Source organism: Grampus griseus (genome assembly GCF_964374135.1).
Source record: "Grampus griseus genome assembly, chromosome: 1".
NCBI lineage: Eukaryota > Metazoa > Chordata > Mammalia > Artiodactyla > Delphinidae > Grampus > Grampus griseus.
This window is the reverse complement of record NC_139017.1, coordinates 152661856-152674467: the sequence shown is the minus strand read 5'-3', so window position 1 is coordinate 152674467 and position 12612 is coordinate 152661856.

Genomic DNA, 12612 nt, shown 5'->3' with positions numbered 1-12612 from the left:
AAGCCATCCCTCCAAGGCTGCTCAAGGTGGTTTTAATTTCTTGGTGTTTCTGGCCTCTACCTTGAAAGCATCAAAGTGAGCTCCAGGGACCAGAGAGAGCCCCTGGGCAAGGAAAGTTCAGTGCATCATGGAGAGACAAGGTAAAGGGGCACAGGTCTCTGCTGCCCTGCTACTGGCATTGTTATTCTAAGCCCACCCCAGGGCTCTTCCTTGGGTTCTAGCATTTATTTTATTCCAGAAAAACAGATGCCATGCCGGCTATCTATGTGATCCCAGGGTCACACCAAGGAGATAAACTCTGTGTTTTTGTCTCAGTTCTTTCCCTAGCAAACCGTAAACGTGAGCTCCTTCTGTCCCTATCTCTGGGTCCCAGTGTTCCCCTGTGTTTCAGGATACTCTTTTGGAGTCCTTCCTTGCTCTGAAATGATGGCTTAGATGGCTGGGGTGGGGGAGGGATGTGGAGAGGTGATGGGCACCCATTCCCTCACCTCTCCCAGCACCCAGCTCTGGCACAGAGCTGGACTGCACTACATGGGGCTGAAAGTGGAGCTCTGGCCAGATGGACAGGCTCCCGATTTCCTGAACCAGAGAGAAGCCTTGCTCTCTTCACCGGTACCAGGCCCATAAAACAGTCCTGCTGGTTCTGTGAGTGCTCAGTGTGGGCACTAAAAAGTGCCAGGGAGAGATAGCTCCAGGCCATGGGCCTAATCTTGGGAATTAGGACACAAGGATCCCTTTTTATTTATTTATTTATTTATTTATTTATTTATTTATTTATTTATTGTGGTTCGAGGGCCTCTCACTGCCGTGGCCTCTCCCGTTGCAGAGCACAGGCTCCGGACACACAGGCTCAACGGCCATGGCTCACGGGCCCAGCCGCTCTGCGGCATGTGGGATCTTCCCGGACCGGGGCATGAACCCGTGTCCCCTGCATCGGCAGGCGGACTCTCAACCACTGCGCCACCAGGGAAGCCCCCCTTTTTATTTTTAAAATTACATCCATTTAAGGCAAATCCATCAGAGAACTGATGAATTCGTTTCCGTGTGACAAACACTGGAGCGTGACCTTGCACCGGGCGTTCCCCTATTTCTCTGAGTATTCTCTGCCCCCATCATATCATTTAAATTCAAAGAAGACTCTGCCTTTAGGCTCTACAAGACTTTGTAATCCACTGAACTTTTCACAAAGAAACCCCAAGTGCCAGAATAATGCTTCCCCCGCCGTACCTTTTACGATAACTTTCCAGCTCATTTTTTTCAGATAAATCAATTTTAATGTTGATCAAAAGGCTTTTTCAGAGACCTGGGTGACAGAGTCCAAGAATTCAGTTCTCAAGGAAATGCAGTGCACCAGAGCTGGTCCCTAGACCTGCAAGTAGGGAGCAGAGGCCGCTGGCTGTCCACGGTGTGGGTTCCTCCTCAGTGCCACCTGAGCCATCCAACCCCCAGGCCAGCAGCCTTGCGGGGCCTTGTCCAGCCCCAGTCTGAGGCCTCCCCGGCCCCGCCGACAGCTGATGGCAGGGAAACGGCTGCTCTGAGAGTCAGCTTTCTACAAAGACAGAAATAATCAGGTTGACCAAAGGGGAAAAAAGGGAAAATTGAGCATTATGAGGGTGATAATTCAGAAAGTGTCAGCCTCAGAATAATTGAATCGGATGACATTTCGTGCTATGGGAAACAATAGCGGCTAGCCCGCTGCCCGTCTGATTCATGTCTGGTTCATGTTTAACAAAACAAGGGCAAGGGTCATGCAGCCACGAGCCCCATAAATAACCCGTTAATGGGATTTCCAAACAAGCTGTCCTCAAAAGTGGCTTTCCGTCTCACTGAGAGAATATTAAAATGCAAATGGATTCGGGCTGTGTCTTCATAAACGACCGTGTTCATTTAACCTCCGACCTCTCCGCTTAACTGCCCATTCCAGCAATTTGTACGGGCTCCTCGGCCGCCGGCTCCTCACGGTAATTCAGGGAAAGTGCATTAAAGGAAAGGGTTACAATTTGCGATGCTCAGTTAATCACGCTATTGAGATGTTTATGGACAGAGTCCTCGCTCCTCCTCACACTTGTCTCAGCCCTCCCGCCCCCACCCCACCAGCCCAGACGTGGCCGGTGGGTTCCTTTTGTTGTCCAGAATCTGGTGAGGTGGGTGCGGCACTGGGAGAGTAGGCTGCCCTCCCAGCTGAGCGAGGGCCCCTCCTCGGGCCTGCATCCAGAGGTCTTCAGTTAAATGCTACTCCTAGCAGATGGTCTCAAGGCTTGTTCTCTTTTGTGCAATGGTTCAGGCTCTCCCCAGGCAGGTGTGTGTCACTTGGTTTCTTCCAGGGAGTCTCCTGTCTGTTCCCTCCAAGACTGCCCAGACCCCAGCCCTGGCATTGGCCTGGCAGAAGACCCCTTGAGTTCTGAGATGCCTTGAGATGCTCCTCGAGAGGCAGCTTGAATGTACGTTTTCTCCCCAGCCTCTGAGCTTTCTCCCTGAGCCTTGACCCTCCATCTATCTAGCTGTGCAGAAAGATAAGACACGCACACAGGGAACAAGTGGGGTTGAGAGCCAGGGGCCAGGGTGAGGTCCAATACCCGCTGCTGGAGGAGGGGCCCTGTTTTGGCCTCAGTTTCCCGGACAGATCACATGTGGCCTGCACCCTTCAGTTACAGAGGGCTTTTCCACAAAGTGACTTTGGCAGAGGCGTTTGGCATGTGGTACCTCCAGGGCCAATCGTGAGGTTTCGCCCTTCTCTTAACTCAGGGGGACCGAGGGACTTGCCTGCCGTCGCGTGGTGAGTGGGAAGCACAGCGAGCTTGCAGACCTGGCCTGCACGAGGGCCTGGCATCTGTGACGTCTCCGAAAAGCAGAGAGTCTGTGAGAGCCGGGACTGTGGTCTTCCTCCTCTCCTGAGTGGGAGGCAAGGCCATGCTGGGGAGGGCTTGTGGGAGTGGAGGGAGGGGGCCTTGTTATTGGTCCCAGATGGACTGATGGCCTCGTCACTAGAACTGGGCAGCCCGGTTCCAGCTGAATTTTTGTGCTGTTCTCCGAGGCGAGCGTCTCTCTCCTTCAGCTTTTTCTCCCACCCCTCTACCAGGAAAGGAGCAGAAATAAATCCCCGATAATTTCTCCACTTCACTAATGGAGACTCGGGTCTCTGGGGACCACCCAAATGAGAAATATCCAGCTCTGGCTTGCTCCCCTGCTGGATAAACTCAAACATGCTCCAGGTTCTGAATCTGTCTCCCAACATGTAAAGGCTGGAACGGCAGGTGCGAGCTGGTGAAGGAGCTGAGCTGAGGCTGTGGCCACTGGGCTTCCTGGCCCTCCCTCACCCCTCCCTCCCGCCCACCCCTCCCTCCCCTCCACTCCTCTATTCTCCATCCCCTGCCCGCCTCCATCCCTTAGGCTCTGCACCTGAGGTCTGGCAGCCATCCTGCAGCCCTGCCCCCAACATTTCCTGTCCGGTTTCTCCCATGGATGGATTTCTGTCTTTCTCTTCCTCTCTCCATTTACCTGTTTTCGCTTTTCCCTCTGTTCTCTTTGTCTCCTATGGACTCTCTCTCGTTTTCTGTACCTTTGCCTCTCTCCTTTCTGTCCCTTCTTACGTATCTTGCCCCTGTCTCTCCATCTCTGTTCTCTCTCTCTCCTCCCCCAATATCTCCCCAATCCATCTACTCTCTCTGCCCACCTGCCCAACTCTCCTTGAGCTCCACCACCTCTTGCTGGGATCCGTGTAACGGCCTCAGGCTTGTTCCTTTGTCTCCAGTCTTGCCCCATTCTCTACTCTGCTCTCACAGCGATTTCTCTAAAATGCAAATTGAACTGTGTCCTTCCCAGGCTTAAAATCCTTCAAGGCTCCCACTGTCTTCAGGATTAATCCCAGATTCCTTGTTGAGACATGTTAGGTCCTGATCGGCTCCTTGTTCACCCTTCCAGACTCATCTCTCTTCACACCCCAGGCCTCCACTTGACTGTGTGTGTGTGTGTGTGTGTGTGTGTGTGTGTGTAGAGAGAGAGAGAAAGAGAAACACACACATATACAAACAAGACACACACACACACACACACACACAGAATGAGAACTTGAGGAACAGACATATTAACCTAGAGAAACAGAGACGGGCAGAGAGGGAAAGACAGAAGGAGATGCTCTGTTGGAAGAGGAATGACCCTTCAGCTCTTAGCCCTTCCGACCACTTGTCTGTTGCTGGGCCAGGCCATGTATGCAGGGGACTTTCTACCCACTCAGATCATCTGACACTGGAATCTGTGCTCCACACACTTGACACTTGTCACACTGACTGTCCTGGAGTGATGTCAGGTAGGAAGGAGGACTTTCTGATTGTGCAAAGTCAGAGGAAGACAGGCACAGGAGGCAGGCAAGTTTACAGGCATGGGCAGGATGCTGGCGGCCCTGTTTCTTGGTGGAGTAGCTGAGGTCACTGGCTGTGGAGTAAGTGGGGCATTAAGGAGAGAGGGAAGGGTAAATCTCAGAGGTTCATATGACAGGAAGCCAATCAGGCAAACACTGGGCACTGTGTTACCCACTGGGCAACAGTGGGGCCTCAGGTGATAACCACGAACTGGCGGGAAGGCTGCCCATGAGGCTGGACAGTTTCCTGCAGCAGTGTTTGACAGCATAGGTGTTGAAGCCTAGAAGGTGGACAGTTGGATTGACTCAGAAAGGGGATTTCTCTGAGAGTGTGATGGAAGGACAAGGGTTGAAGGCACTGTAGGCTTTGGCAAAAGAGTGGATGATGTAATAGATCATGGGATCTCGGTGGGATTGGGAAGGAAAGGAAGGCAGGAAGGGCAGATGGGGAAAAATTAGAGGGGAAGAAATTGTTGGTGGTTTTGATGAAACTGAAGAACAGGTGTGGTGGCAGTAAGAGGGTGAGGGGGCTCAGGCCAGAGAGTGGGTGGACAGAGGCTCCCCGCGTCAGAGGCGTGTGGTCCTGGGTAGTGGCACAGAGCAAGGGCTGTGGAGCGGGGGCTGAGGTGCAGTGCAGGGGTCACTGAAGTATAAAGAACGACTCACAGACCTGGGGGCTTAAAACATCAACCGTGTAGAGTCAGCTGGAGGTTCTGCTGATACTGGCCAGGCTTGGCTGGTCTTGGCTGGGCTCCCTCACGTGTCTGAGGTCAGCGGCATGCTGGGGGGTGCTGGTGGGTGCTGGCTGGTCTGACATGGCTTCACTCCCAGGTCTGGGGTTTGGCTGACTGTTGGCCAAGTTATTGAGGTGGCCAGATATTGTATCTCTCATCCCCCAGCTCAGGCCCAGATTGAGAACAAGTGCAGCATCGTCTCTTCTGCATCCTAGTGGCCAGAGTGAGTCATAAGGTTTGCCCCCAAATCAAGGAGTAGAGAAATGGGCTCCTCCTCTTGATGGGAGGAGCTGGAAAGAAGTGCGACCATTTTCCATCCTAGCACAGTTAATGCCCTGAGAGTCCTAGGGTTGGACAGATCATTAGTTCCCACACTGAGTTCCTTTGGGATGTACACCGAGATCCAGGTGCTAAGGTCTTCAGAGAGTGAGGAGGAGTGACACAGAGCCTGTAGATGATGGTGTCAGGAAGGACAGAAGCAGTTCAGGCCCTCAGAGGAGTGGCTGTGCACGCACGTGTGTGTGCGCGCGTGCATGAGAGTGTGTGTGTGCTCGTGTGGTGAGGATGGGGGATTGAGAAGATGCCAACCTCTTATAGGGTGGGGACCAGCAGCAACAACACTGGGAAACAGTTCCTGGTACTTTGCAGAGTCATAGCATTAGCAATTCAGCCCCTTTCTTTCCCCTGCCCCAACCCCACTGCTGGTAACTGACAGAAGGTCACGGCCCATCAAGACGCTGCCCAGGGGAAGGTTGCGACATCAGCTCTTTCTTATTGACTGACTGTCTTCACCTTCTTTCACTCAACAAGTAATTATTGAGCGTCAGTCATGTGCCAGCCTCTGTGCAGGGGACAAGGAAGAAGACACGGTCCCTGCCCTTGGGGAACTCAAAATCTGGGCATTACGGCCAAGGCGTGTCACACCCACGCATGTGTACACACCCACATTACTCCTCTGGCACCCACACAGCCTTTATGAATTAAAATATATACACTCGCTAATTAAAACCCCAAACCTCAAAATCATCCTGATCGTTTATCTTTCTCCTTTAATCTCTGGCAAGTCTGAGATTTTTCTAGAATAAAAACTAATACTTAAAAAAGTAATCAGAGATTCTATTCAGTGGCTTGTTTGAAATCTCCATGTTCGGGCTGACTCTTGAATCTATTTCTGCGAACAAAGGGAATGCCAGGAACCCTCCTTAAAAATAAAAAACACATAAGAATACAATAGCAATAATGATAATAACTTCCATATTTGTGACACTCTGCAGTTTGAGAAGCCCAGTCATGCATGTTACATCAGTTGTCCTGTAAAAAACATCTCAAGGTTGGTCTTAGGGCTCCTGGGAGGTTTATGGGGCCAAGTATGGCTCTTAAGCCAGGCTTCAGCAAACCGGCCCAGGTCTCCGGGAGCAAACCAGTTTTGGAGGGTCAGGGTGAGCCTTACTAAAGGGAAGAGATGTCTCCTTTGTCCCTCAGTTCCGTTGCCTCTTCTTGTAGAGGATTTGGGCTCCCAGCCAAAGACTCCAGAGCCAGGGCCAGCACTGAGATCATGGTCTCCCTGGCCAGAGTCACGGATGGTCTCCATGTATCACGTCCAGGAAGAGTCATTAAATCAAGGAATGTTGGAGCTGGAAGGAACTTAGGAGGCCTCTGGTCCTCATTCACCACCTGTAAAATAGGGCTGCTAATCACACTGGCTTCAGGCTTGCTGTGAAGTAGAAATACTACCGATCGTGATGATGCTGGGGCAGGTGCCCTATGGATACCATGCATGTGACCTCCCCCAAGTGGGGTCTACATGGAAACGTGTTGCTCTGACCACCCAGGCCATGGTACCTTTTTCCATCTTCATCTCTGGAGACTTCGGCCAGACCCCTAACTCCATGTTTTCCAGAGCTACCAGAATGCTGTAAGCTTTCAACCCACATCCCAGGGAGCTGAAGATCATACCCACAGGCATGCCCTGAGCCGGCTCAGATGCAGAGACATGTCTTTCACCTCCTCAGCCAATAGGGTCTGAGCTTCTGCTCTGGGTTAGGTCAAGTGCTGTGCTGGGGATAGAGATGAATGTGCATGGAGCTCACAGTCTGCTAGGGACACGGACAAGACAACAGATGATCCCAGTGCAAAGTGGTACCAAAAATATCAGAGGAGGAAAGGAAATCTCCTGGAGGAATCTGGGGTGGGAGCATGGCTTGAGTTGAATAGGAATTCCCTGGCGGCAGAGGTGGGGAAGGGCATCCCAGGAAGGAGCTGCCCCATGTGTAGGCAGGAGGATATGAATAGCTGTGGGGGTTGTTGGAGGAGGGGACCAGAGCAGAAGATATATATGAGGGAAGCATGGCAGGAAATATGGCTGGGAAAAGTAGGCAAGGGTCAGCTGAGGGAGGCCCACGATGGGACTTGCTAAGAAGTCTAGGCTTTATCCTGGGGGCAACTAGGAGCCATTGACTTTTAGGGAGCACCCAGCAAATGCCGGGCTAAAGCACAGGTGTATTTGATATGCCTGTTTTGCCACCGAAGTGCTTGCATCAAAGTGTGAAAGGCGCTGTTTTGATTCACGTGGCTAGCAGTCATTGCCCACTAGACCCCTTCTCCTCGCTCATCCCTACACTATCTCTGGTCTCTCCCTTCTCTTCTCAAGTCTCTTCCCATCTCTTATCCCCAAGCCCCCGCCCCCCATCCTTCAGCATCAGGGATGGAATGAAGCTCTGGCATGTTTATCTTATCCATTATTTGGTAATAACACAGGGTGGAATGTTCAGTGATCTATTGTGTAAGGCACATCAAAAATCCCTGCTTGAAATGGCTACATAAAAACCTCTGAGTCTAAGTATCAGGGGGCCATTACAGGCACCAAACCCAGTGCTGTACAGACAGAGATGAGTAAGTGTGGTCCTTCTCAAGCAGCTTCCACTTAGTGGGTGACGGTCAAAGACACGTAATTTCATCCCACATCATAGGAGCTTTGGCAGAGTGGAGCAAAGGGGCTTTGGGGGCTCCAAGAAAGGGAATGTAACCCAGCCTAGGGTGCAGGGACATTCTGGGAGGTGGCTTAGGTCAAGGTCTCTGGGGACGGACTCTGGGATGGAGGCTTGTGTGGGGCAAGTTTCCAGGGGAGTGGTCTTGGGAACTGCACATGTGACGAAGGGAGGGAAGCAGACCTGGCTGGGGGAGAGGCCTCCGCCGATCCCACAGGGAGCCCTGGGGCTGGGAAGGCCAGCGTTGTCCAGTTAGGCAAGGGAGCTGGGCCTTTATAGCTCAGCCACTGGCTGTGGGCTCCCCAGGGAGGGGTATAACCAGAGGTGCAGCTAGCGCCCCTGCTCCCGGTAATTGGGGATTGAGTACCTCGGTCCTGAGAGGGGTTCTGGGTGGTTCATCCCAGCATCCCCCATAGGAGGTCTCCCAGAGGGCTGATACCTGTGCCCAGACTTGAAGGATGAGCAGCAGATGCGGTGGGCGGGGGAGTGGGAATGGCGAGGCCCAGAGGCCCTTCTCTTTTGGAAAAGAGCAAGTAACCTGGCTCAAGCCCAGGGCTCGGAGCGGGCGGTCAATGAGGAGCCTGGGTAAGTAAGCAGGGGGCAGAACCCCAAAGGGCCTCATTAGACAAAACCAGGGTCAGAAACTTGAACTTTGTGACAATGGCAACAGGAGCCACAGAGGGGTTATGATGTCATTCATCCCGTAGACCCGCTCTGGTTGGACAACGAAGGGGAAAGACGCGTGGGAGGCAGGATTGCCAGGTGGTGTTTGAAGTAAGTCCTAAAGGTCTAAGTATTGACAATATGGTGGGAGAGAAGAAGGATTAGGAAACATTTAGGGGGTAGAACTGATCCAAGTAGTGACTGATTGGATACAGAGGTTATTCTTCTAACTTTACATATATGAACTCATTCATGGTTTACAAAAGCTCATCAGGTGGGAACCATTATTATCCCCATTTTGCAGCTGCGGAAGCTGAGGTTCAGAGAAGTTAAGTAACTTGCTAAAGTCACACAGCTGGTGAGTGGTAGAGCCTAGATCTAAAGCCAGACTTTCCTACATCCCGAGTTTTGACTCGGCCAACTGGATGGATGATGGTACCGTTTCGTGAGATGGAAGACACAGGAAGAGAGCTGGCTGGGGAGGACGATAGTGACACTTGCTTCAGACATGCCGACCCCATGTTCCCTGTAAGTCATCCAAACAGAGATGTTCAAAGCGTAGTTGGTTCATCTAGGTCAGAGGAGCACAGACTGGAGTGAGACATTATAGGACCAGTAGCCTTCAGGTGACACGTGAAACTGGGGATAGGTGAACTTACCCAAGGAGGAGGCATGGAGAGAGAAGACAACACAGGATGGAAGTGAGAGGAACGTAGAAAGGAAGAATAAGGCAGAGGAAAACAATCCCAGTCTGGGAAACCAAGAGAGATTGGTTAGAGATCTTGGAGGAAACTCAGAAGAGTTGTCACAGAAGTGGAAGAAGAGGACGTTTTAAGGTGAAAAGAGTCAGACGCTGCAGAGGTCCACTAAGATAAGGGCTCAAAACTGTCCTCCGTTCACCGAGGCAGAGAATGGAGCCTCCGTCCTGGAGCAAATGGAAGACAAGCACAGATCTCAACATGGCACTGGCTTTCTCGCTGTCTCTTGGCAGTAGTCGAAGTGAAGGGCTTTCTGAACAAAATATCTCTTTGGAGATGGGTTGGAACAAACACCCTCTTTATCATTTCCTCCTGGGATTTTTCTAGCACCTCTCTGCTGAGATAGAAATCTGAGGCTTGTCATCAGAAGTGGGGAGACAGATCATGACAGCCTGTCCTCTGAAACCTGCCCGCTGCCTCTGCACCTGCAGAACCCCTGGAGGCTCCGGGCTCCGGTGGGCGGGCTGTGGCCCCCACGGTGTCTGCTTCCCTCGGCTCCTGCAGGCAAACACCTGGAACCCTCTCGGCAGGCCCAGGGCTGTCCTGGAACAAAGCCCCACACCCGACAGCCATACGGTGTGTGGCTGCACCCTGCAACCTGCAAACACACACACTTGCACACACGTGTACACGCGCATGCGCACCGATGCACGCCCCTGACTGCTGCATACCACTGCCACCATGCTGGGGAGGCAACGGAGGGTAGAAGAAACTGAGCTGATTTGGGATCCAAGCTCTCACACATCATCCTAGCGAAGGGTGCCAGTTGTTTCACCTTTTGGCATTTTTGTTTCCTCATTTGGTAAAATGAGGATCTGTTTTTTTTTTTGTGGTACGCGGGCCTCTCACTGTTGGGGCCTCTCCCGTTGCGGAGCACAGGCTCCGGACGCGCAAGCTCAGTGGCCATGGCTCAAGGGCCCAGCCGCTCTGCGGCATGTGGGATCTTCCCGGACCGGGGCACGAACTCGTGTCCCCTGCATCAGCAGGCGGACTCTCAACCACTGCGCCACCAGGGAAGCCCTCTGTCTCTATTCTTAAGGAGATAAGTGTCTATGTGACATGCAGGAAACAAGGAGATGCTAACAAGTTCAACCTTGATGCTAGCTGAGGGTTGTAGGTTGACAAGAAATCAAGGAAAAATCAGGACCGACTTCCTGGGGGAGGTGGCATTGGCACTGAGGCTTTTAAGGACCAGGCAAGGAGAGGGCATTCTGAGACTGGGGAGAGACCTGCACATTAAAATGCTTCCATCCCTCTGGCCCACCCCCACAGCCCACACTCCATGTTCCCCACCCCTCCCTCTCTGGGCCTCTGCCAACACATGCTGTTTTACCTCCCTCCACTCCAGCAGGTGGGGCTTCCTATAGTTTTCTCATCATGAATTTTCCTCCTGAGGGGTTGTTTCCTCTGATGGCAGGACGCTCCCCCTCCTTGCCTGGCTAACTCCTAATGATCCTTCATCCTTACCTTAAACATTGCCCCCTGGCACCTTGTTCTCACTGCATCCTCTGCCGTCTGCACGCCCCCCACCCCGCTACAGCACTTACCAGCCTCACTGGTTACGGCTTAGTTCATTGTTGGCCAGCCCCACCAGCTGGTAAACTCAGGGAGGCCAGGATCTGCTAAGTCTGCTACTTACCCCTGTATCCCCCAGAACCTGCACACAGAAGGTGCTCAACGGATGCGTACAGAATTGATAAGTGTGTGATACATGGTAGCTAGCCTTCTAGTTATCACTGCCTTGAACATTCTTTCTAGGCAATACCTCCTCCTCTGCCCTGGTCCCAACCCCAACCCAGGAGTGAAGCGTAGTGTCTGGGCCCTGGGGTTGCTGGTGGTGTCTTGAGAAGAGGACTGTGAAAGCCACAAAATGGGCCTGATCCGGAGCGCTTGTCCCTGCTAATTGTTACGGACAAGCCTCCTTATTGAACCTCGTCCTCTTATTGACATTCGGATGCATGAGCCGAGGCTGTTGTTTTAAACGCACTCATTAGCCACACAAATCAGTCCTGTTGACAGAGCGCCTTTGAATTAAGTATCTCGCCGTAGTCATTGGACAAGGAGCAATTTATAATGCCATTAGCAACGCTTTCGAAGGTTACAGGCATCAAAAATTGTTCAGCCGTAATTATTCTTAATGGATACAAGGAATAAACTGACGCAGGACTGCTTTTTCATTAGCCTTCAATCAAGGCTGATGGCTTTGAGAAACGTACAGTAAGTGCGTTTTGGGGAGAAATAATGATGTTACAGCACCTTTCCCAGGAAAATGCTCTCGGTACACAGCTTAACTTTTAATGGCCTTAATTTGACATAATTAAAAAAAATTTGAATTTGTTTTTGAAGATCTTGAAATAAATTATTTGGTTCCCATTTTTAACCCTTGGGAAAACTGGTACTAAATAGCAGTGAGGGAGTGAGAGAGCCAGTGTCTGGAATGGAGGGACTATACGGAGAGCTGGGGCTTGTAGGGCAGAGGCTTCCAGAAATCCCGCCTTGTGATTGTGAGGGCTGCACCCTCATCCCAGGGTTTTTGAGTGACCTTGGAAGAAGGGATGGGTTTTCTAAGTAACCAGGTCCAAAGGGATTCAAAGGCAAGTCTATACCTGCAGAGCCCGTTTGGATTACCCAGGAAGTGGGACCTCTATACAGAGGGAGAAAGGAATGCACCCCATCCTGGGGCAGGGCAGGTTAAGAAAATGGCAGGACTGCGAATAAACCCGGGTCCTGAGCTGTGAGACCTCAGGCAAGTGACAACATCTCTCTGAGCCTTAGTTTCTTCATCTGTGAAACGAGGGTGACCATACCTGTATCTTGGGGCCATTGTGAAAGTATGGAGAGAGAACTGATGTGAAAGCTACTGGTCAGTGCCTGGCACATAGAAGGTGCTTAATAAATGTTCATTCCTGAGGTCAGGGCTTAATCCACCTTGCTATGGTAGTTCCTATTGGCCAAGGCTGGGCCACCAAAAATTCTGGAGATGTAATAAGATGGGGACAATTATGTTTGCCAGAACTTGTCTCAGGAAAGGACACCGGGTGTGGCTGAACAGAAGCTGCTTGGGGTGGGGATGTCTCCTTGCACACATCCCCACTTGCACCCCAGACCAAAGG